General features: G+C 38.9%; 1 protein-coding gene across 1 annotated transcript in view; it reads right to left on the bottom strand.

The window, feature by feature from the left end:
- Window positions 1-26871, bottom strand: part of lrrc75a (leucine rich repeat containing 75A) — a 102978-nt gene that overhangs the window by 5726 nt on the left and 70381 nt on the right. The window lies entirely within an intron of this gene.

Here is a 26871-nt window from a genome sequence, read left to right as displayed (position 1 = left end):
AGTGCTACCAGCTACTCTTGAGCATATTTAAGTGTTTGCCAAAGAAAAAAAAAAAAAAACCTTTTGTTTTTTATTTATTTCTATTTAAAAAGGTGCTACGGTAATGATTTTTTTTGCTCAGTGTCTCTAAAAATGTCAGAAAATACATTAAGATTTTTCAAATAGATTATAAATTCGTATTAAACAGTGCCTTTTAGATTGTATATGTTATAAAAAATTTCATGGTTTCCCCACACTTTTACACAATAAATATTTAATAAACTTTATAAAAATAAATAAACATGTTTAAAAATGTATAATTTAACAGAATGTAATCAAATATAATGTTTTTTAACAATATATAAAGAACATAACCTGAATGAGAATTGATGATACATTTTAGTGCTACCAGCTACTCTTGAGCATATTTAAGTGCTTGCCAAAGAAAAAAGAAAAAAAAACCTTTTGTTTTTTATTTATTTATATTTAAAAAGGTGTTACGGTAATGATTTTTTTTGCTCAGTGTCTCTAAAAATGTCAGAAAATACATTAAGATTTTTCAAATAGATTATAAATTCGTATTAAACAGTGCCTTTTAGATTGTATATGTTATAAAGGCTCAAAGCAAATATGTATTCAATGCTTTGGATTTTTGCTATGAGCTGTACTTAAGTACAATTTTGAGGTACCTGTACTTTACTTGAGTGACTTAGACTGGCTTCCTGAGAATCACCCATAAGTGTCAACAATATGATTGTTGATTATGATTTTGTTTCCTCTGTGCTGTTCATCTATTTACCAATAAATGACAATAATAATAATAATTATTATAATAATTCATTTTATTTAATAGGGCGCCTTTCAAGGCACTCAAGGTCGCCTTACAACATGAAAAAAACAACAAAAAACAACAACAATGCAGAACATCATACACATCATACAATCTAAACAAATCAGTCTCATAATATTGCATTTTCATACTGCAATTATAACCATTTTTAATTCCATACCAGTAGATGCACAGAACAATGATATACAATAACATCACACATTTTGCCACCTCCACTAATCACATAAAAACCTGCCACTTCACACTTTCAAAGTGACAGCATGGCAGCATGGTGATGTTTCCATTCCCATGCTGCATCCTGAATTATTCACTGTGAGGGACCCAGTAAACAACGCACTGAACAATAAGTTGCTAAGGGACTCCAATGTCTTTTTCTGGTTTTATGTGCCCAGTTTTTAGCAGACCCTTATGCCACATTTATACATAGTATTTAGAGAAACAAATATCTCCCCCCCTCTGTTTTCAAAATCGTGTTCACAACATCGTTTTCAAAAAAGTTGCATAAAAAACCACATGAATACGCCGACGAGCGCCATTATAACTATGCCAAACCTATTATATGGGCGGCAGTGTAGGGAGAAGGATAAAGCCATGCAAGCCAATCAGAATCCTCAGAATCAACAACAACGAATAACACAAGTGACTTCCTGTTCCTTCCTCCGCCTCTGCTCCTCGATATAGTATAGCAGTTGTATTTTCAATTTCAAACAGACCAAAAGGGTTTGCACAAACGTAAAAATGAGTACCACCTTACACTCAAAAAAAGCAAACTGGGTGTCTGCTACCTTCTCCTTAGTCTAACATGTAGCTTCTACTAAATATAATGATGTTTTGTGGTTGAACAGTTTTAAAACATGTAGTTTTAGCATAAAATGCAACACTTTAAAATTGACTAGACTACTTTATGTTAAAACAACCTAATTAAATTGCTGAATATAATACTCTGTGTTTAAAAATGATTTATTTCCTGAATAATTACTATTATGTTCATTTTCATATGATAAAGGTAATCTTTTAGGCTAAACCACTTCAACCTAACTTTGTTTTGTTGGCTCAGCACAATTAATTAATGTACTTCACTAACTCTTAATAATATCATACAAGTTTAAATGGCCCAAGAAAATCACGTTAGTATGTTACAATTACCCTTTACAAATCTAGTTGGACTGACCCCTGGTAATTAATTAAAAAAAAAAAAAATACATTTTTATATCTATGTTTAGGTCTGAAGCTGCTAAAAGGTTTGATGCGGTGAAAGTTAATTTTTTTTTAATATATCACATTTTTATGACACTTGTATGAGAGGGCCCGTTTGGGACCTTAAGGTGTAAAGTGTAAGGTCATTTTAAAGAGGCCTCGAGGGTTAAACTCTGCATCGCTGTTGATCATTACTGCTACGTCTGCAAGATGGCGGTGGAGGACAGTCTAAACACATAAATATGAGTCGTATTTTGCTGCCCTTTTTTCTTCTAAAGTTCACAAATAAACATTTTTGAAATGATCCAATATGTTAAACTATTCCTTTATATGGGGGTATGTTAGTAATGCCAGCTTTATCTGCTCACTGTAACTAATCAACCCTACCGAGGAGTGGACGGAGGGAAAAGTCCACACTGCTGGAGGTAGTACAGAATAATAATAATAATAAATAATACATTTTATTTGTAACGCACTTTACATTACAGGAACTCTCAAAGTGCTACAGGTTAAAAGCATAACATTCTAATTATAAAAAGGATAAAAAAGGAAAAAACCAAAAACCCCAGCTAAAAACAGAAAACATACATACATAATCTAAAAACCATCTAGATGGGAGGAACCAAAGGTTTTGCTAAAAAGGAATGTTTTTAGTCCTTTTTTAAAAGTCTCTATGCACTGTACCTGTACATGAACGTAAACTACAGACACACACTTGAGAAGCACAAACCCTGCAGCTCTGGGGACTCACAGATAAAGACATATAGACACTCTGGGGATTTAGGGCTTAAGAAACGAACTCAACTTTGAAAAATGTTGAGGAGCAGCAGAACACTTTAAGCTATACTCTCCAACCACAGTTAAAAATAAACACGCCTGGCAGAGAATTAAGTGAGCGGAGCACAAAGGACTCATCTGGGGGTCTGGTCCATCACAAAAGAAAAACTGGGATCAGAAGTTACATTTTTCCAGCTTACAAATGAAAACAATACTTATAATACACACTGGCCATGAGTGCCAATGTCTAATATGATCCATAAATAACACTGGGGGAGGTTTACGGACTCACACACACAAAGTAGGCTTCTTCATTGAGGATTAACCCGCTGGCAGTAAATCTTCTGCTATGAGACCCACCGCTCTGTTCAGCACAAAGCTGACCAAACAATCGACAGACTGCAGGACTCAACTATTATCATCCACTAACAGCTGAATATATTTATATGTTCACGTACCACAGAGACTTGAGAGGAATCTAGGCCAGAGCAGCCCAAAGCAAAGCACTAAACATGGGGCAGATTTAGCCTTCCAAAAATCTTTTACTCACTCTCCCAGGGGTTACACAGAGCGTTCTGTCACTGTGGTATATTTTTGGTTTGATCGTAGGAGCAAAACATGCGACAGGCTGTCAATCTACCAGCATCATTTGGGATTGTGTGGCTGAAATAGAGAGAAATCATGTTTATTTTCGATGGAAATGTTGGTTGGCTGCTTCACCACTTTGATCCTGAAAAATCTTAACTTATACTTGATGGATGGCAACCTGGTCTCACAGAAATCCGTGAAATAGCCACGGATTTCGCTTAACTCAAAATCCGTGGAATAGCCACGGAATCGCTCAAATTTCCGTGAAACTGACACGGATTTCGCTACAATGCAAGTTAATGACAGTCATATCCCGTGGCTATTGGTTTGTTCCAAGTCACGTGACTTTCAAGGTCCCAGCGGTCAGAACAAAAAACATGGCGGACAGTTCTCTCATTTTTAGTGAAAAATCAATATTTTGACTTTGTTTCTGCATAAAAATGGATTTTGATCACATTTGTAGCGAGAAATATATGTTTTATTTTCTAAATATTCACTCAGTGAATGTACATAATCACTTTGTATGTTGGAATAGCCACGGGATATGACTGTCATTAACTTGCATTGTAGCGAAATCCGTGTCAGTTTCACGGAAATTTGAGCGAATCCGTGGCTATTCCACGGATTTTGAGTTAAGCGAAATCCGTGGCTATTTCACGGATTTCTGCGAGATCATGTTGTAGATGGGTATGAAGTTTTGTACAAACATCCATAGTTAAGAGAGGATGAATCCTAATTACTTTGATCCCTTCCATTCACTGTTTGTGGTGATATCTTCGAAGATAACAGCTATAATTGCGAGCCAGGATTTTTGTTAGGCTGCAAGCTGTAGTTGCTGTAGGAAGTGTAATGGGAGAAAAAGGAAGTGAGGCGTTGTAGGATAAAGATTATGGAGGTATAAAGAGAACAGCATAAAGGATTGGAGGCGGGGCCCCATTCATTCCTATGAAAGATGCTCAGTGGCAAATGAAGCCAAAAAAGATCAACTTCAGTGCATAAAATTACCAAGATCTTGTATGGTTTTTCCACCCATAGAACAAATGCATCAGACATTTCCAATGGCCGAGCTGACGCAAATCAGCCAATCACATGGCAGCAAGTCAATGCATTCAGACATGTAGACCTGGTGAAGACGAGCTGCTGAAGTTCAAAGCAGCATCAGAATGGGGAAGAAAGGTGATTTAAGTGACTTTGAACGTGGCATGGTTGTTGGTGTGAGTATTTCACAAACTGCTGATCTACCAACCATCTCTAGGGTTTACAGAGAATGGTCCCAAAAAGAGAAAATCTCCAGAGTGTCAGGCCAGGCTCAAATCAGGACTCAGATGCAGAGCAGGTGAACTTAAAATCTCTTTCTTCAAAAAAGCAGCAAGGAAAACCTCAGAGTGAAAGAAAAGGGCTATGAAACTCCTGACTGAGTAGAAATCAAACAAAGAAAAGTTGCTCCAAAGGAGGAAACACACTGACAGCTATCTACACTAATTAACTAAATAAATAATCCTAATCTAAGATAAGGGGAAAACTCTCAAGGGGAAACCCCAAAAGGGAGGCACAAAACCTGATAGGAAAAAATAAAGATTCTGCTAAAACACTATGAAAAACTGAATCAGGACTAAAGGGGGGGAAATAATAAAGAACACAAAATCACTCCAAAAGGAGGAAAAACAAAACGGCTGACTCAAAAAACTATGAAACTAAGAACTGTGCTAAACTAATAAATTACAAAGAAAAATCACTCTTACGAGGAATTCAAAAGGGGGAAAACAAGACAAGCTGTGGCAAGAAGGAGATAAGTGGCTGGTATGGTGACGGGTCAAACACACTGGACCAAGACAAGGGAAAACACAGACTATTGGAACACATGGAGGGAAGGGAGCACCAGGTGAACACAATCGGTGATTAGGGGAGACAATCAGACAGATGACAAGACCAGAACACAAGTGTATAATCTGAAACTAAGAATCCTTGTGTTAGCATTAGCTTAGAGGGAGCCTGGCATATCTATTTATAGAGCAGGTCCTTTTCCATGGAGTCTGCCATGTTGTACCGCCATGTTTCTATAGTCGCCCAAAATGGACAACACTAATAGTGTTTCCATCAATTCATCATTTCTCTGTGCATTTGGAAGATTTGCATGAGAAAAATGTGATGGAAATACCAAAAATCGATAAAACTTTAGAAAATAAGCATTAAAGTTTTTTTGCTCACTTGAGGTGGTTTTTGTCTTTTTGTGAAAAATCGTGAGCTAAACGGGAGATGGAAACACAGACAAGCTGTGGCAAGAAGGAGATAAGTGGCTGGTATGGTGACGGGTCAAACACACTGGACCAAGACAAGGAAACACAGACTATTGGAACACATGGAGGGAAGGGAGCACCAGGTGAACACAATCAGTGATTAGGGGAGACAATCAGACAGACGACACACGGGGAAGGGCAAGTGACCTGAAACAAGAGGAGAGTTATTATTTCAAAATAAAACAGGAATAACAAGACCAGAACACAAAATAAAATACTACCTCACACAGCAACCTGGTCTCACAGAAATCTGTGAAATAGCCACGGATTTCGCTTAACTCAAAATCCGTGGAATAGCCACGGAATCGCTCAAATTTCCGTGAAACTGACACGGATTTCGCTACAATGCAAGTTAATGACAGTCATATCCCGTGGTTATTGGTTTGTTCCAAGTCACGTGACTTTCAAGGTCCCATCGGTCAGAACAAAAAACATGGCGGACAGTTCTCTCATTTTTAGTGAAAAATCAATATTTTGACTTAGTTTCTGCATAAAAATGGATTTTGATCACATTTCTAGCGAGAAATATATGTTTTATTTTCTAAATATTCACTCAGTGAATGTACATAATCACTTTATGTTGGAATAGCCACGGGATATGACTGTCATTAACTTGCATTGTAGCGAAATCCGTGTCAGTTTCACGGAAATTTGATCGATTCCGTGGCTATTCCACGGATTTTGAGTTAAGCGAAATCCGTGGCTATTTCACGGATTTCTGTGAGACCATGTTGGACACAGAGAGCCTTGATGCTTGTTGATGCCAGAGGTCAGAGGAGAATGGAGACTGGTTCAACAGGAACTCTAATAACCACTGGTTACAACCAAGGTCTGCACAAGACCATCTCTGAACCACAACACGTCCAACCTTGGAGCAGATGAAGACCACACCACCACTTTATTAGGTACACCTTACTAGTTAATGAAGTGGGCGGTGAGTGTAAGTCAATAGGATAAAAAGTCTTATTTGGCTCCATGGCATCTCGTGGCAGAACTAGTAGTTGTAATTCCACCATTTGGCCCTCAAAGCCTAGCATTCTCCCTGGGGGATTGGTAAAGAGCGAGAAAGTCTCTTTATAGTGGGTAAATGTGAAGGGTGGTGGATGGATCAAATAAACGTTTTATCAGGAGGCCGGTGTTTGTGTCCCATGTGAAATACACATAGGAAAACACCTTTTGGCGTGTAAAAATGTCACAATTTGTGACAATTTCAAATGTCTTGCTTTTTCCACCCAGTGTTGTCAGTGTGCCCATGCCTTGGGCTATTATTCTCCAGAGACACACCTGCCCTCTGGCCTGATCTCTCTGCCTTCCAGCCTCCTGTCTGTCTGCCTGCACAAAGGCCCTCATTTAAGGCTCCTGGGCCTCGAAACCCTTGGTCTTTTTTGCCTCTCCTGTCTGCTGATCCTGTCCAAATAAATGTTTTCATCATGTTGAGTCTGCTTCTGGTTAGTTGGACTGGAGACTTGGACTTTTCAAGCACTATAAAAGGTCTGAGAGGTAATCTTGACACAACATGCAAAAAAATAAGAAGGCTTAATTAGGTTGAAAATAACAAATTATCGATTCATCCAGCAAAGAATGCCCCAAAATACAAAGATACAAAGATTGTAGGCACTGGAACTAGAGAATATTTGTGTGAACTGTGTATATTGAACGAATATTTCATGCTAAAGTTGCGGGTTCAGTTAACGGGACACAAAACTTATTTATATTCCATGTGACGTCTTGTTAAAAGCATGTTAGAAGTCCACAAAGCTCTCATCTGGTTTGTGACCCTTTCAGAAGTCTCTCATGAACCACAGTCAGCCTTCTCAAGAGACCTCAACATGTCGCTGCAATTTCTTTAGAAATCAATCTTCAGATCAAATGTGACCAAAAAAAAATCGATCCCAGCTGACGCGAGAGGACTATCAGAGGGCTGACACACATAGAGCAATCTAGAGTCACCAATTAAATCTAAACTAGAGGACCTGAAGAGAACCCACGCTCACACTGGCAGAACGTTAACACATTAATCCAGTTTTCACAAACTGCTGCAAAGACAATTTATGCTCTATTTTTTTAGATACTGTGTGTACTGTTTTGTTGCATATTAAATAATAAGAAAAACTAGAAAATTTCCTCTGGGGAAATTCTGAAAGGGCCACAGGGGTTACTGCCGGTGTGTGTACACTATGGTGAGATTCTTCAGAGATTTAAAACAATTAATACTAGTAATGTTATGATGCTATATTATATACAAGGAGCACACCTACAGCAAGCACTCCTTTACAAGTATTTATTTATACAGCAACCTATGCCCTTTAACCTCAAAATGTGTGTGTGTGTGTGTGTGTGTGTATGTGAAACATGTGTATCTGGAGGAATGTGTGTGTGTGTGTGTGTGTGTGTGTGTGTGTATGTAACTAAAATCACATTAAGTTACCTGTGTGTATGTGTGTATGTGTGTGTGTGTGTGTGTGTGTGTGTGAAGCATGTGTATCTGGAGGAGTGTGCGCACTTACGCGCACGTGCGTGTATCTGTAACTGTAATCACATCAAAGGATCAAAGAGGTTTGGGTCGATCAATCAAAGCAGAGCAATCAACAGAATTAACTGCCGCTGTAGAATGTTTGGCACAGTGACAGCAGCCAGAGGTGGACAGACTGGAATTTCTGGCCTCGAACAGAAAGCATTTTTGGCAAAACCATAATACCTATCATTGATCCGAATTCACTTTGAGCGTCCCGAGTTCTTCCTGAACAGCTCCGTATGTTTTTTGTGAAAAAAAAATGAAGAAATAGCTTTGTAAGAGCTATGTCGCGAAAAATTCGTATTCCGTAGAGAAAAGTAATAGCACACCGATCCCGATCAAACCGCACGTTTTGATATATAATGACTAGTAGTGGGACGAAATTGCATCCGGAAGAGGAAGAAGAAAAAATCCACAGTGTAACAATAGTGCTCGGGGCAAAGCATTGCTGTATGGGACCAGTGCTCGGTGCGATTGCCCCGTGGCCCTAATACCGTATTTTCCGGACAATAAGTCGCTCCGGAGTACAAGTCGCACCAGCCATAAAATGCATAATAAAGAAGGAAAAAACATATATAAGTCGCACTGGAGTATAAGTCACATTTTTGGGGGAAATTTATTTGATAAAATCCAACACCAAGAACAGACATGTCATCTTGAAAGGCAATTTAAAATAAAAATAGAATAGAGGCAACAACAGGCTGAATAATTGTACGGTATGCTTACGTTACATGACACAACTGAGAACGTGCCTGGTATGTTAACATAACATATTTAGAGTTATTCCGATAACTATAGCATAAATAACATTCTAAGAAGTTTACCAAGCCATCCGTATCACTCCAAATAACTAAAATCCAATGAAATCTTCATCCTCGGCGTCACTTTTAAACAACTCCGCTAACTCCGGAGGTAGAAGATGCGGCATTTTCCTCCCCACCCTCTGCATCGCTGTCACCATCACTACCTGGAGACATGACTCATCTGCTGTGGGACATCTGGGTATTTAGGCACAGCTGATGTCTGCAACATCTGGATGTGCTCACAAAATTAGCATTCCATGGTCCAAAACCCCCAGTTAACAGCCATGTATACCATGTACAGCAGAACAAACTGCGGGAAACTGCAGAGTTGAGTAGTAATGATCTGTAAGTTAGTTACTGAGAATGAGCCCTTTCATATTATGCACTTACGTCATTTGATTTATTGTTAATACAAGAATATTACTCATGGCAGCTTAAACCCCTCTGGAGTCCACGATGGCACATTACTTCTTCATAATGTCACACTGTAAAAACGAAGCAGCATGTTTTCCTGCCGTCAGCTTACTCTAAAGTACTGGTTTGAAACTCCGTGCCAGTTTGTGTTTGATGATGATAGGTCAAGTAAAACCAGAGATAAGGTCAAACACTCATCCATTCATTCATTATCCTTAACTAGTTATCCACAATCGGTTCGGGGGGCTGGAGCTGATCCCAGCTGACAGACTATCACAGAGCTGACAGAAAACCATTTACGCTCTCAATTACTCTTTGAATGAGTTTTTAGAATCCTAAACTTTAAAAAAAAAAAAGTTTTTTTACTCTTTTATTTTCTTTTTTAACTCTAACTCTGTTTTTAGGTTGAGTTTTTATTACTATTTCATTGTTTTAGTGTTTTTATTTAGTGTTTGCATTGTTTTTATTTATAACTATATTTGTGTATGATTTTTATTGTATTTTAATAACTGTACAGCACTTTGGTCAACTGAGGGTGTTTTTAAATGTGCTCTGTAAATAAACTCTGACTAGAGTCACCAATTAAACCTAAGTGCATTTTTTTGGACTGTGGGAGGAAGCCGGAGTACCTGGTGAGAACCCACACTGACACGGGGAGAACATGCAAACTCCACACAGAAGAGCCACAGGCTGGAGTCAAACCCTTTTGTGGGGCAAGAGTGCTAACCACTACACCACCTCATTCCCTATTTAACCTCTTATATGTTATATGTAACATTCAACGGTGTGTTATTTTGTTTCTTTTGGGTTTCACATGTTGGTCCAGTAAGTCAAAGTATAAAAACTAATTATCAGCTCATATAGGTGAGGTTGTGTTGAACAAAAATGATACCAACATGGCATGGTAAACATTGTTTAAGTGGCAGAATAAAAGGGATTCAAAAGCATTTATATATAAAGCATTTATATATAAAGAAAGAAAAAAAATTACCTTTATCGATGCCGGCGTTTTATCTTTTATATCGATATATCGCCCAGCCCTAGCTGCGGGTTTTACATGGTGTGATCCATATGGTAAATAGTCATGCACTTATATATCGCTTTTCTAGCAGCTTTGCGACCACTCAAAGCGCTTTACACTACAGACTGCGCTCATTCACCCTTTCACACACACATTCATACTGGTGGCAGAGGCTACCCTAAACGGTGCCACCTGCCACCATTGGGAATTCATTCACACACCGATGAACGCAGCATCGGGAGCAATTTGGGGTTCAGTATCTTGCTCAAGGATACTTCAACATGTAGGCTGCGACAGTCAGGGATCGAACCACCAACCCTTCGGTTAGGGGCCAACCAACTCTACCAACTGAGCCACAGCCGCCCATGATTTTTACTTTCTTCAATAAAAAGTTTGCGACAAGTCACAAGCAAATGCAAACAAACAGAGAGAAAAAAACCACCTCGTGGCTGATGAGGCGACCTCTCTCTGTCTGGGTAAGTAGTCTAAAACCACTTCCCACAGAGGCCCTGGGGGATTGCGCACCAACCAAACTCTAGGCAGCAGCCCATGATTGAAAGTGTGCTAATTAGTTAACACAGCTGGTGCGGCAATGCCCCGGGCTGTCGGTGACGCGTGGTTTGTGCCCACTGATCTAATGGTGACAGCTCATATTCTCCTCCCATACTCGGCTCTTCCTCTTTGTCTGCACTAAATAGGAAACAGACACAGATGATTCCACATCGTGACCTTCGTCTGATGTGCTGCAAACATGGGGAAATGTTTTTTTCCCATGCTTCACCCTTTCCCTCTCTCTTTACCCAGACAATGTCTCTGCAGCGACGCTCCGCCCTCCTCACTTTAAAGCAATAAACAAGAGGAGGGAAAGAAGAGTAGTAGTGTGCAAATAAAAAGCAGATGAGACTCTGAGAGCTCATGATGTATCTGGCTTCAGACCAGAATCCCACGCTACAGAGAGAGAGACACACCCCCGCTCTGCTCTGAGGTCACCCACTGCTAGGACCGTTATAGCAGGCCTGGGCCTGCTGTCATCTGAGACATCCACTAGAGAAACTGTGACTTTTTACTCTCATGTTGCTGCTTTACAAACAGTTTCTGTACACTGTAAAAAGAAAACTTTTTACGGTAAAAAAACGGCAGCTGTGGTTGCCAGAACTTTACCGTAATAAATACAGTAGAACTTTTAAGATTAAAATTTTTAAGATTGCCATTTTTTTCCATTTTTTATACGTATGAATAAAAGTTTTTCCATCGAAAGAAATGCTGATCAGCATATTTTTGTTAGAGATATGGTGTTTAGTACATTTAACAATGAGAAAAAGTATTTTTTTTTACAAACGATAAATGCAAAAATTACAGTGATGGCTTGTATATATATTACTGTATATTTTTGCTACAAACATGGCGGCAGTGTATTTTACAGTAGTGGGGAAAGTGTCCACTGGGAAAGTCTCAGGCCACACCCTCTCAAAAGTCCGCTCACTCTGCGTGTCTCCACTACAAGTTAGCCCCCAGAGGGATTTAGAGACTCTGGAGGTGACGTATGGTTTTTGCCGTTGCTAACTGTGCACAACGTCAGCAGCTGAAAGCAGCATGGCTAATTATGCACAGAGTCTCCGCTGATCATCAACATAGTGATTGTGAATTAACGACATCACTAACTGTGCACAGAGTGTCTGGTGCTTGTTGTAAACAAACAGAGATCTCTAAGTGAACACCTCCTGTAGCAGCAGCACATACACACTGTACTGCTACAGAGCTAACTGTAGCTAACTGTAGCTAACTGCTGCTAACGGCGGCTCTTCTTTACAAGCCGGCCTCTGGCTCGTTAGCAGCTCGTTAAGAAGAGTAAGAAGGAGTCGCTGGATTTGTCTCTAGTCGCTTTCTTGAAAAATAGTCGCTAAGGGGGTCTGAAAAGTCGTTTAATTTAGCAACAAAGTCGCTAAGTTGGGAACACAATGACGTGTGTTGTTGTCGTGTAGAGCAGTAGTTCTCAACCTTTTTGATTAGCGACCCCCAATTTAACATGCATGTTGTCCGCGACCCCCGCTCACTGAACACAATCTCACACGCATAGTTCAGATCACCCAAAAAAGAAACAAAATGACCAAAAAAAGGAAACAAAATGACCAAAAGAGACACAAAATGACCAGAAAAGACACAAAATGACCCAAAAAAGAAACAAAATGACCAAAAAGACACAAAATGACCAAAAAAAGGAAACAAAATGACCAAAAAAGACCCCAAGGTTGAGAATAGCTGGTGTAGAGTACTACGTAGCGATCTATCCAATCAGTAACCAGGCTGTTTTCAGGGGAGAAAAAAGACCCTGCTCTTCTACAGGGACTAAAAAGTCCCAACAAAAGTCGGCTCCAGACTGCTTGTATTCAAATTAGGGGCGTTTCGGCGAGTGAGACCAGCCTCATTCCAGGTATTGCCCGGTAGTGGAAACAGCCCTATTATTTACCTTCTCCTGTTGAACACAAGGAGGTCTGAAGTGACCCAGCTCAGTATGCCTGATGTGTTGTAAAGGAGGGAAAAGACGCACCCAAATTCTCAGAAATAAGTTTCTCATCATCTCGGCTCAGTGTTCCCATGCTGATAGTTTGATGACCTACGCACCTCTCATTATCACACTGAATAATGTCTTGTGAGTCATAAGCTACTCCTCCAGTTATCCCCAGAAATAAAGTCGGTATCAAGACAACGGGGGCCTGGATTTCATATCAAATCTGTGAAAATGCCACTTTTGTCTCAGCTCTTCTTGGGTGCGTCACCGCGAGGCTTAACCCTATTTCACCTCCGTCTCTCTGTGTCTGTGCCTGTATCTCTCTATATGATCTGTCCAGCCGTGCTGTATATCCACACAGCTGCACCGTGATGCTCTACCCCCTCTGCCTCAGGAAGATGTGAAACCACCCACGTGTTTTCCTGAAACAGACTCACAAGGTGACTCCAGGTGAAAGTGGCTACGTGCTCTTCAACATGAAACTTGAAGCTGGAGGAGAGGAGCCATTAGACAACACACTTAATTATAAGAATTGTTAGAATAATCTGTTATTCAGTCTCTGCTGTCTGTCTCTGTGGATGGGGATCACTATCTGATTGACGCAGTTCACTATCTATGCGTGCGTAATTCACTACACTGCAAAAAAGCCAACCTGTATTTTTTGGCCTAAAACAGTGATTTAAGTTGTTAAAACTTGGAAATATAAATTATTGACATTTAGGGCAATAATGTAAGTTAGCACAACAAAGGAAGCCAGTTGTCTGCTCAAAAACAAGTTGGTGAGTTGTTGTTACTTATATCTTTAAGTTGGGGTTCACAACAAGGGACAATAGTTCTGATAACTCTTATTTCTTTGTTGTGAAATGCAGGAAAGCGGTGAAATTCGGTCATTAGAGAAAGTTAGCAGCTAACTGATGCTAGCGGCGCTGCTTGTTACAGCTACAAGAGTAGCCATTAGCGTATCAATGCTAACTCAAAATTGTGGTCGCAAAATTAGCTGACATTTCATAGCGGCGTTACAATCGTGCCAATTCAGCACATTGCAGAAGTTAGCAGAAGTAAGGACTAAAAGTTATTACAATGTAAAATTATTAGTTAGTACAACTTACAGTTGAGTTGACAAAAATCTGAATTCAGAGTTGAGCAAACTTAAAAACAAAACTTACAATATTTAGTTTAATTGTCCAACTTAAAATTTTATCGAAGTTTGTTGCCTTGAAATTTTGAGTTCACCCAACTTTTCTTTTTTTGCAGTGTAACTGTGTATGTACCCTCTCTCTGTGCATTTATAGATTAATAATGCAAGATGCTTTGATACAATGATCATGTGATCACTAAATACATTTATTCCATCTGCTTAAACTTTCTCTGTCCTACTTAGAGTAAGATTCTATAATCACAAAAAGATATATTTTTTATGTTATATGTTTTATCTGGACATTGCAAAATCTGTGTCTCCAATAATATCTCTGCAAGTCCTATCAAGGCAGGAGTTTGTGTTTTGAAAGTTTTGTTAACAGGTCACAGACATGATGTGCTGAGCAGACAGATAACTGTCTTCTCTGCTTGGTGACATGACGTGTCCACAATATTGATTAAACTGACAAATCGGCAGATTAAAAGGAGGCAACTTCTGGAAGAGATCTACCTACATTCTTATTAAACCTCTGTTAGGATATAAAAAGGGTTCAAGGGAAAGTAAACTGTGTCCAACCTCCATGAACTGATCGGGGACCTGTAGATAGAACCCAGAGACTCTGTAACTGCACATTTCTTGACTTATTGTAATAAAATGAAGTTAAACTGAGAACTCAGACGTCTCCTCATCATTCCATGTCAAACGATCGATGCAGAGAAACAGGTGAGGATTTTGTGTTGGAGTCAGATAATTGAATTTGAAAGGTTTCCTCAATGCGTTTCTCAACACCCTATGTCTCCTCTGCCAGCCTGTGTGCTTCTGTCTGCCTCAGATCGTGTATCACCCCGTCAGCTAGTCACACAGAGGACGACAGCTCTCCGTTTGCCTCCTCTTTCCTTTCCTCTCCTGTTCGGTGACAGGGAAGGTGAGAAAACGTCTCCTCCCCCCGCTCCATCCCCCGTAAACAAGCTTCACACAGGTAGGATGATGATGATGGCTGGGAGAAGTTATGTGAGCTGACTGTAGCCAGACTACTGGGGATCCAGGTTTGTACACCACTGGTGGTTTGAGTTTTAGTGTGTATTTCCACTAGACTTCTCTTTCACTACATTTTGAGGCAAATATCATACGTTTTAGTCATCTACATTTAGCCGAGAGAAATAGGCATGTTGTACACTTAAAATAAATAAAAACTCTTAAAACAAGATAAATTAAAGCTGCAAGCAGCGATGAACTGGCCCGAGCAGAGTGACCTGACAATTATTCGTTTCTTACCAAGATAAAAAAAACCTTTGGATTTAGAAGTGTTAGATCATTTATTTTGTTTTAAGAGTTAATTTCTTATTTTAAGCATTCTCCTGGTTATAAGTCCTGGGTTTGTTTGACCCGGTTTGATCACTGACTGCAGCATTTTGATCCAATCACCTGCCATCAGGAGCTGCTGCATTTATGCACATCGTCATTCCAAGCAATCACTCCAGCATCTAATTACACTGATTAGGCCAAAGTCATCCAGAGAAGAGGAGCTTTGCTTTGGGAAATCAGCTGTTTGAGTGTTCAGGTGCAAGAAAATCTAGCAAGCACATTGTTCTCCATCACACTTGTTGGACATCCAGCTGCTGCATTTATCTCCCTGAATGAAGGCAGAAATTATGAGCCAGTGCAACACTTCAGTATTTTTATTTTTATGGTTGGATTCTGTGTGTCTTTCATTACTGTAAATGGGAAAAATGATTGATATGACAAATGTGATTTTGAAAATACAACAGTTTATTGTCATGGCTCTGATAAGCAGCTCTTTTACATTTTCTTTCCACTCTCTCCTCTTCATTATTTGATACTAACTGTGACTAAAATTAAGTGAATCAGTTCCCCTTAAGGGAATAGTTCACATTTGTATAATAATTAATCACTCTGTGATTATTTTATTTTAATTGTATTACTTCTTTGGCATTTTTCGGAGCGAGCAGGCTGCAATTTGCATTCTGAATTTCCCCTTGGGGATGAATAAAGTAATATTGATTGATTGATTGATTTGATAGATGATCCCCACCTCTGACTCCTCTCTGCTGTTTAGACCATGTTTATACATAGCAGGGTATTTAGAGAAACGAATATTTCCCCCCCTCCGTTTTCAAAAATAACATTTAAAGTTGTCATTGTCTGTCTAACTGTGCACAGCGATGGTACACTTACACAGGAACGGTCTTCATTTCAGATAGGCTACTCATTATTTTTTACATTGAACATGTGATTATCTATAGGCTATAGATGGATATACTCAGATTGCAAGAGAAATACAGTAAGAATTTCAAGCATTTACAAGCACTTTATCCAAAATCCACTAACAGCACTTTTTAAACCTTGAAAATACAACATTTAAATTCAAGCATTTTCAAGGATTTCAAGCACCCGTACGAACCCTGGATACAGTTTGAGTCTGAATACAACGAAGATGAAAAACTGTGACTGAAGCAGTAGCCTACAGTGGTGGTTCTACACAATGATCAATTTATAACGATGAACGACGGAACAATTCTTACCTATTTTTTGTTCAAACAATATCTCTTTGTGCACAAAAGGAACCCAGAATGTGTCCATTGTATAATAGTTTAATACTGCAATAAAAAGCTTGTGTATATAAAAGAAAATCATTCTCTCTGTACTGCACTTTCAAAATAAAGAAAAAGTTATTGTGCACAAAATGAGAAATGTCATAGTCGTGCAAAAATAATTATTGTTGATGAGTCTCATTGTTTCAATCAAGTGTATTTGTATCTTCCAAATATACTTAAATGAGATTTTTAAATGAGCTAAAATAAAGGTTTTGAATGCCTAAATATCATCTCTGCTGTTTTTTAATGTGCCCCTCTGATTAAACACTGGCCCCTGCTTGGCCCCCACAGTAGAACTGGTCTAGAACCGCCACTGGTAGCCTTCCATTCAGTTCTTCAGCTACAAAGCTAGAAAGAGTTAGAGTGAACAAAGTGTCTTTATCCGTGTCAGGCAGCAGCGAGCTGGGCTCACTGCACTGCAAAAAAGCCAAATTGTATTTTTTGGCCTAAAACAGTGATTTAATAAATATAAATGATTGACATTTAGGGCAATAATGTAAGTTAGCACAACAAAGGAAGCCAGTTGTCTGCTCAAAAACAAATTTGTGAGTTGTTGTTACTTATATCTTTAAGTTGGGGTTCACAACAAGGGACAATAGTTCTGCTAACTCTTATTTCTTTGTTGTGAAATGCGGGAAAGCGTTGAAATTCGGTCATTAGCGAAAGCTAGCAGCTAACTGATGCTAGCGGCTAACTGATGCTAGCGGCGCTGCTTGTTACAGCTACAAGAGTAGCCATTAGCGTATCAAAGCTAACTCAAAATTGTGGTCGCAACATTAGCTGACATTTCATAGCGGCGTTACAATCGTGCCACTTCAGCACATTGCAGAAGTTAGCAGAAATAAGGATTAAAAGCTATAATAACTTATAATGTAAAATTATAAGTTAGTACAACTTACAGTTGAGTTGACAAAAATCTGAATTCAGAGTTAAGCAAACGCAAAAACAAAACTTAAAATATTTAGTTTAATTGTCCAACTTAAAATTTTATCGAAGTTTGTTGCCTTGGAATTTTGAGTTCACCCAACTTTTCTTTTTTTGCAGTGTGGGTACTACTATTATTCACAGCTACAGGAGGTCACTGGTCCACTGGGAATAAACATGAGTCACAAACAAATGATGGTGTTGTCCTGTGGAGGAGGCTGGACACGGCGAGCCATCACTCCTGCTTTATCTGATTCAGATGCTCTTATGAATTCATATTCAGCCGTGCCAATGCATTCAAAGCAGCTGACTGGTGTGTCCTCGTGTCACTGTACAGCTTTGCATCACGGACACACGCAGCAAAGGTTACATTTGAATTTCTCCGCTTCACCACAGCGCTTCATATGATTACATGTTGCATAATGCAAGAAGAATGATTGTTTCTGAACAAGCATATGTTTTGCAGATAAGAGTGGACAGCTTTTTGAGCTTTCTAAGAAGGAAGATGTGGGATTAAACACGTGTTCTGGACTAAAAAAAAACATTTTTTGTGAGAGCAGATCATTCAGTTTTATCAAAAGCATAATCCACCTGAATCACTTCCTCTGCTGAATCTCTCATTGTCTCCTGCACACACAGCATCGCCGCTGGTTCTGTCATAATCTCATATATTTTTAGAAATGGGTGCTTCATTGTTTTGCCGTTCTCCTCCGTGTGCTATGAACGCAGTAATTGTAAAGCCAGCAACAGCCTCGGGCGTCTGTGCTGCTCAGCGACGGGAGGCAGAAGTACAATTCAGGGGGCAGAGAGAATGATTCAGAGGACGAGTCAAGAGAAAGAGAAAGAGAAAAAGCTTTGGATTAAAATGAGAAAAGGGTGGGAAAGAAATTGAGTGCTTTTGAAGTGCTCAGATTAAATTTGAAACTTCGTTATCTCCGCTGTGTAAGTTATGGCCTTCATTAATATTTGAAGACTTGAAGCTCCCACTGCAAGTCTTTTTGAAAACTGCGAGCATGTGGGCTGCTCAAATTCACAACAGACTAGGGTCGTCACCATACTAAAATTTTCAACTCGATACCGATACTCAAGAAAATATTCGATACTCGATACCATTTTCGATACCACAAGGATAAAAACAAAGACCCTAAAATTTAACAGAAATACAGTACAGGCCAAAAGTTTGGACACACCTTCTCATTCAATGCGTTTCCTTTATTTTCATGACTATTTACATTGTAGATTCATCAAAACTATTAATGAACACATGTGGAATTATGTACTTAACAAAAAAGTGTGAAATAACTGAAAACATGTCTTATATTCTAGTAAGCAAAGGGTGGTTACTTTGAGGAATCTAAAATACAAGACATGTTTTCAGTTATTTCACACTTTTTTTGTTAAGTACATAATTCCATATGTGTTCATTCATAGTTTTGATGCCTTCAGTGAGAATCTACAATGTAAATAGTCATGAAAATAAAGAAAACGCATTGAATGAGAAGGTGTGTGTCCAAACTTTTGGCCTGTACTGTATTTGTATTAACAAGAAAAATGCAACATGTAAAAATGAACAGAACAGAAGAAAATAATAAAAAACAGTTGTGCAAAAAGAAACTGCAACAATGATAACAAGCTTCAGGTCTGAGGTAGTGCAAAAAATAAATAAATACAATAACAATTAGAACAATATTTTGAGGTTGTATGCTGTGCACAATATTAGGCAAGCTTGATAAAAAAAATAACAATAACTTAAGTGTTCATTCCTTGGCTAGGTATCGATACTTTTGAAAATGAGTATCGTATCAACCGGATACAACGTTTTAGTATCGATACTTTGGTAACACTTTCTATGAAGACTACATCTATAGTGCATTATGAGCGCATTCATAGTGAATTATAATGCTCATTATAATCAATCATAATGCATTATGACTGCACTCATAAACACATATAAAGCTTCATGATGCACTATATCAACAGTTATAAATATAGCTTATAATGACTTATAAATCCAAGTGTCTTATGAGTGCTCTTGACTGGTTATAAACTACAGGCTGACTGATGAGGCTTATAATACATTACAACTACTCATACCCCTCTATACACACACCTCAACAATCAATTGTTATAAGGACTCATAGGATGCCATAAGTATAAATAAATGATCAATGTATGCTTTAAGTAAAGTGAGGTTCATATAGACGCATCTGTAATGCAGTATAGCTAATCATGATGTTTCATTGTTGGCGTTAAGTAAAGTGTAACACATTTTCATGCATTTATACTGCATTATAGATGCGTCTATATGATTGATTATAATGAGCATTATAATTCATTATGAATGCGCTCATAATGCACTATAGATGTAGTCTTCATAGAAAGTGTTACCGATACTTTTTTTGAGTATCGATACTTTTGACAACCCTACAACAGACATCCAGGTTTTTGCAGTGGAGCCAAAAGAAAAAAGGGATGAAAACAATGTTGAGACAAAAGGGAAAAGTCCTGTTTTTTTCCAGCTGAGGATAAATATTCATCTAGCTGTCTGCTTTATGCACGGTGATGCAGGTCTGCTCGTCCACAGGGAGAGAAAGGGCCTCGCACTGAAGAACGCAGCATGCCAGCACATTAAACACCACAGGACACAAATCAACTGGGAAATTATAGACATACGGAGGGATTTACAGCAGTAGCAACAACACAGGAAAATAGAGCAGCACGAGGAAGGCGTAATTGAAGCAGAAGCTGAGGGAAATTTGGTGCTTTCTTATCAGCATTTGAACACAGAAAAAATGACATGACATCTGGATATTTGCATCACTGGAGTTGAAATGTTGCGGTTATCTACGGTTATCGAGCAACAGCTGTAGCTCAGAGGGAACTACCCCTAGTAAAACTGGAGATTAGGTCAAATATATTTAGTATAAAAACATAGAACTAGATGTTCTCCTCGTTTTACCTCTTATATGTTTTATTTGTAACCAACATTTAAAATTCTTCTGATACATTATTTATCTTAGTGTATGAAAAACAGAAAAACAGGAGCGCTGCTGGTGTCCCTAAATACACTGGTGCTCTTGCAATGGGTAAACAGTCAACTCAAAAGAAAAAAAAAAAAGAATTGGTGCATCCAAAATGTGATAGAGGTAATTCCAGATCCTTCTCTGTTCACTAATACTATCTGTACATATCCTGTACATTTGGTGGAAAGACTCCTGTAAGTTTATTAGAGCTGCCAGAGCAGCTTGAAGGTCCAACGCATGGAAATAATCCCACATGTTTGTATATTTCCCTGTACTGGAGCATGGATATGACAAAAAAGACACAAAATTATGACATAAAGGACACAAATTATGACAAAAAAGACTAAATTATGACAAAAAAGACATAATTATGACAAAAAGACACAATTATGACAAAACACAAAATTATGACAAAAAAGACAAAATTATGACGAAAAGGACACAAATTATGACAAAAAAGACACAAATTTTGACGTAAACGCGTACGTGACGTGAGCAGATCTGAGCAGAGTTTTTTTTTTTGTTCTTGTCAGTGTAGACGGACACGCTACGGCGGAGCGGATTACAGTTTTACACTCTGGAGGGTGTGTAGTACCTGACAATGTAATAAATTCCAGATAATGTAATAACCCCGATAATGTAATAAAAAATCTGCACTTGAGTCCATTGAAAATGTAATAAAACCTGATAATGTAATAACTTCCCGATAATGTAATAAAGTGCATTTCCCAATAATGTAATACACTTTTTTACCAATAATGTAATAAAGTATTAGCCTGGCTAACACCAGACTATTCTCAAATGAGGTCTAGTCTGGCAACTCACAATGCATTTCTCTGTAGAGGAGGTGTGGTTTACGATCCTCCGGAGCCGTTTATTGGACGCTTAGAATGTCTATCAAAGCGTCTGTAGGTAGCTCTTAGCCAATCAGATCAGTTATACCAGATGACGTAGTAGAGCAACAGAAATGGATGTTTGTTGTGTGTGTGTCTGTGAGAGAGTGTTGCTGCTGCTTTGCTTCTCCAGTTCTCGCTTTCTGCAAGATTATTTATTTTCACGCTTTATTCCCCCTCATGTCATTCAGCCACACACATCCACTGATTTTATGGGCAATAAACAAGCTGCTGCGGGTCTCTGGGCGGCTCCGCTGTCCGCGGTAGCGGGGCTATTAGCCGTTAGCGGCTATTAGCTATTAGCGGCTATTAGCTATTAGCTAACGGCGCTCATAGCCGCTAGTGACGCTAATAGCCCCGCTACCATAACGCCGGTGATCTCAGCGGAGCCGCCGAGAGACCTTTCGCATTTCAACTTTCTCTCTAAACTATTTAAAACACCATCTACAGCTAAAGAGAGTTTCGCGTCTGCTGCAGACGTGTTGGATCCGGAAAACTACAAGCTTCCAAGTGCCGAGTAGTACGCGTCATCGTCTTGCCGTCCCTCCCCGCTCTGTGATTGGATCCTAAAACAGGGCTAAGAAACTCGCCTAGTTTCCAGACTGCCTGGAGGTTCGAAATTAAATTTGAGCGCGCAAGGCAGTCTGGGTATACCCAGGCTAATAAAGTATAACATTAATGGGAAGTTTTTGATTTAATCAAAGGTGGCGGAAAATCCAATATGACCGAAAAACCCCATTGAGAATGCATTTAGCTCGGATTGGCCAAAGGGTTCCAGTGATACGGAAAAGTGAAAAACGGATGAATGGGTCAAAAGTGAATAAACATTCAACTTTGACCTGTTGGTGGCGCTAGAGCTCTTGAGCTAGAGTTGATACACAGTATCACCACTTGAACCCAAGTAATTAGTGGTCTGCTGTTAAATTATTACAATATTGGGGAATTATTACATTATCAGGACTTGGGAAATGAAGGCTAACCTGATAATGTAATAACCTCCCATTAATGTAATACTTTATTACATTATTGGTAAAAAAGTGTATTACATTATTGGGAAATGCACTTTATTACATTATCGGGAAGTTATTACATTATCAGGTTTATTACATTTTCAATGGACTCAAGTGCAGATTTTCATTACATTATCGGAGTTATTACATTATCGGGGATTTATTACATTATCGGGGATTTATTACATTATCAGGTTTTATTACATTTTCAATGGACTCAAGTACAGATTTTCATTACATTATCGGAGTTATTACATTATCAGAGTTATTACATTATCGGGAATTTATTACATTATCAGGTTCTACAGGGTGGTTTCAGATTTTTTAGTTTTTAAGCGCCAAAAGCGACGTCACGTCTAAACGAAAGGCACTTCAGATAAAACATTTTTGTTGTTTTTACCCGCAAGCGTCCTGGTGTAAACGGGGCCCTCGAGGTCTTGTTTCTGGGGACGCTCCCTCTGAGCCACAGCTGTTGCTCTTCTTGTTTGTCATGTTTAAATAACTGCAACATTTTCTAAAGTGAAACTCCAGTGATGCATTGCAAATATCCAGATGTCATGCCTCTAAGCTGCAGCTGTTCTGTTAAGTGGCAGAATGAAAAGTATTCAAAAACGGACAAACAGCCCCAAACTGTGAAGGGTTAACAGTGTAAAAGCCAAATACTAAAAATGTCAAACTTCCTCTCCAGTCAGAGCTTCCTCAGGAGCTGATCAGTAGAAAGAAATGCTTGTGAGAGGTTTTGCAACAAAAGCAGCAGGGAACAAGCCGACCAATCAATGACTTCCTACAGGCAGGAAAATGTGTCAGAAAGCAGCAACATTTCCACTAAAAGCTTCTCTGTCTGACAGGTGCTTCTGTCCAATCATGCCGTTTATAAATGTAATGCTGAAAGGATATCACATACTGAAAATCAGCTATCAGCTGCTTCACATTACAACCAAATTCACCCGAACTGGCTACTTAATCCTTCATGTCCTTGACTGACACAAAATGTAAATATATATCAGGACTAATATCCTCCCCGCTTGGTTTCTGGCTGCTGGTGAGATAAAGCAGACAGGCACAGACATCCCGGGTCCAGCTCAACTTCTCCCTGCTGGCTGTCAGAGCGCAGGTGGGAGGCAGCCAATAAATCAGTCAGAGCAGGAGACACAGCCGGCCAATCAGCAGGCAGACAGACAGAAAGAAGACGTCTGAAGGCAGACAGGACCAGGAGGGAAACGGTTTCTATTCAAGGTGAAGAGGTGTGTGTATGCAGTTTAACAGTGTTGATGTCAATCAAAACATCAGCAGGGTAAAGAAAGACAGACAGACAGACAGACAGACAGACAGACTGAGAGAGAGACAGACAGACAGACAGACAGACAGGCAGACAGACAGACTGAGAGACAGACAGACAGAAAAAGAAAGAAAGACTGAGAGACAGACAGACAGACAGAAAAAGAAAGAAAGAAAGAAAGACAGACAAACAGACAGACAGACAGAAAAAGAAAGAAAGACAGACAGACAAACAGACAGAAAAAGAAAGAAAGACAGACAGACAAACAGACAGACAGACAGAAAAAGAAAGAAAGACAGACAGACAAACAGACAGACAGACAGAAAAAGAAAGACAGACAGACAGACAGACAGACAGACAGAAAAAGAAAGAAAGAAAGACAGACAGACAAACAGACAGACAGACAGAAAAAAAAAGAAAGATTGAGAGACAGACAGACAGACAGAAAAAGAAAGACAGACAGACAGACAGACAGACAGACAGAAAAAGAAAGAAAGAAAGACAGACAGACAGACAGACAGACTGAGAGACAGAAAAAGAAAGAAAGACAGACAGACAGATTAAGTGTTTACTAGTTGGTTCTTTCCTGCTGAAGCTTTTTGCTTCGCTGCTCCTAAAAGCCAGTGGGTGCTTATATTGATTCACTCAAGTACTGCACTTAAGTACAAATTTGATGTATTTGTACTTTATTTGAGTATTATTTTAGTTTGGAAATCTCAAAGATGTAATATTTGTAACATTTAAAATTCTTCATTGAGCATTATTGAGTTCTGAAAGTACAAAAACATGATTTTTTAAAACTGATTTTATGTGTTTTTTGTTTTCCTTTGGAATCTTTTTGTACCGCGGTTGAAGCTCTCCTGCATAACTGGTGCACAGCTTGAATGATAGCTCCTTTTGGTTCATGTAGCAAAATGTAATGATGGTAAAATGGCAAATGTAGTGAAACCAGCCCCCTGGAGTCCATGAAAGCATTGGCGCATTACTTTTTCATGACGAAAAACTGATGCAGCGTGTTTCCTGCCGACAGCTTCCCTCTAAAGTTCTGGCTTCAAACTCCATGCCAGTTTGTGTTTGATGATGATAGGCCAAGTAAAACCAGAGATAAGATCAAATATATTAAGTATAAAAATATAGAACTAGATGTTCTCCTCATTTCACCTCTTAGATCAGTAGTTCTCAACCTTTTTGAGTCGCGACCCCCAATTTAACATGCATGTTGTCCGCGACCCTCGCTCACTGAACACAATCTCACATGCACAGTTCAGATCACCCAAAAAAGAAACAAAATGACCTAAAAAAGGAAACAAAATGACCAAAAGAGAAACAAATTGAACACAAAATGATCAAAAAAGAGACAAAATGACCAAAAAAGACACAAAATGATCAAAAAAGACACAAAATGACCCAAAAAAGAAAAAAAAGAACCCAAAAAAGAAAAAAAATAACCCAAAAAGTCACAAATGGACCACGCAATGATCAAAAAAACACACAAAATGACCAAAAAAAAGACATTAGGTGACCAAAAAGACTAAAACACCCGTGGCTATTCCATGGATATTTTTTCCTATTGGTTTGTTCCAAGTCACGTGACTTTCAAGGTCCCGTCGGTCAGAACAAAAAACATGGCGGACAGTTCTCTCATTTTTAGTGAAAAATCAATATTTTGACTTAGTTTCTGCATAAAAATGGATTTTGATCACATTTCTAGCGAGAAATATATGTTTTATTTTCTAAATATTCACTCAGTGAATGTACATAATCACTTTGTATGTTGGAATAGCCACGGGATATGACTGTCATTAACTTGCATTGTAGTGAAATCCGTGTCAGTTTCACGGAATTTGAGCGATTCCGTGGCTATTCCACGGATTTCTGTGAGACCATGTTGTTTTAAGTGGCAGAATAAAAAAAGGATTCAAAAAACAGACAAAATAGCCCAAATCCTCCAAAGGTTGCTGCCTCCATCTGGTCTCCTGGCTCACTCTTCATACCCAGAAACGACTTCAATCAAACACAGCTGACAGACAAATAAAGAAAATTCCCTTTCAAGGAGAAGAGTCTCGTCCCTATGCTGCTAAATGTAACCCTGCCCAGAGATTATATGCTGTCACATTGTTTACCTCACAGTTTTCTCTGCAGGGGTCTCAGTGGTGTGTGCAGCTGCTCTGACTGGACGTGTTGGAGGGACTGAAAGGAGCCGCTGTTCAGCAGCCAGACATGAACAGTAAGCCTTGTTAATCCTTCTTTGTTTTCATGATTCTCTTGTAGAATAGACAATAACAAACTCCCTGCCAGTTGATTTACATGTCACTCATGCTCCTTACACTGTAAAATAAAAAAACCTTTTGTTTTTACAGTAAAAAAACAGCAGTTTTGGTTGCAAGAACTTTACCGTAATAAATACGGTGCAACTTCTTGAAATATTACGGTAAAATTATATTAGCACTGTTGATTTCCTGTTTAAGATTGCCATTTTATTTTTCCATCAGAAGAAATGCTGTCCTGCCAAATAAGCTGACAGCAGGAAACACGCTGCTGAAGTTTTTGCATCGTGACGTCATAAAAAAAAGTAATGCGCCAACACTTTCATGGACTCCAGGTGGCTGGTTTCACTACATTTGCCATTTTTTCATCATTACATTTTGCTACATGAACAAAAAGGAGCTATCATTCAAGCTGTGCACGCAGTTATGCAGGAGAGTGTTAACTGTGGTACAAAGAGACGTGTGTTTGTGGCAGATATTATTGGACTGGCAAATTAAAAATTGAGAAAATTGGGTAAATATCTATTCCATTTTTAGGTTGAGTTGTTGCAAGCCTTTTCACAAGCCAGCAGAAATACTTTAACTTTCCATTAATGGCTCACTTGATGCTTCTTTGGTCTGCAGAACAAATGTTGCTGCTCACTGTACCTCTGGCATCAACAAGCATCAAGGCTCTCTGGATATTTTCTCTTTTTGGGACCATTCTCTGTAAACCCTAGAGATGGTTGTTCCATCCTCTGTCCTCATTCTGGTGCTCGCTCTGAACTTCAGC

Source organism: Centropristis striata, chromosome 4, assembly GCF_030273125.1.
Source record: "Centropristis striata isolate RG_2023a ecotype Rhode Island chromosome 4, C.striata_1.0, whole genome shotgun sequence".
In the NCBI taxonomy this organism is placed as follows: Eukaryota; Metazoa; Chordata; class Actinopteri; order Perciformes; family Serranidae; genus Centropristis; species Centropristis striata.
Note: the sequence above shows the minus strand (reverse complement) of the source record. Positions and strands in the feature narration are given on the sequence as shown.